We start from the raw sequence: 395 nt of genomic DNA on the forward strand, positions 1-395 counted from the left end.
GGCCACACTCTGCTTTTGTTTTCACTGATAACGCACTTGGCGCCTTCAGAAGTGCTTGGAAGATGCCCTGCAAAATGTAGAACTAGGCGAGGCTTTTCCTGGCTGGAATTCGCTTCTTTGCTCTCATTTCCTGTTTCTCGGCCTCTCCCTTGTTTCTCTTCTTATCCCACTTCGGGTCACATCCCTGCAAATCTTCCTGCCGCCACAGAAACTTTCCCTTAGCGGCCTTCCCACCCACGGGCGGTTTCCCACGCGGGGCGGACGCAGGGGAACCGTGCACGGTGTCCTGCCCGCCCTGGAGCCTCAGCGCGCTCACCTGGGTTTGCAAGAAAGTGGCGCACGCAACCTCGATCGATGACCGCCCGTGTCCAGCCCATTCCCCGCATCCCGCCCCT

The sequence above is a fragment of the Myotis davidii genome, unplaced genomic scaffold (assembly GCF_000327345.1).
Source record: "Myotis davidii unplaced genomic scaffold, ASM32734v1 scaffold10, whole genome shotgun sequence".
Lineage (NCBI taxonomy): Eukaryota > Metazoa > Chordata > Mammalia > Chiroptera > Vespertilionidae > Myotis > Myotis davidii.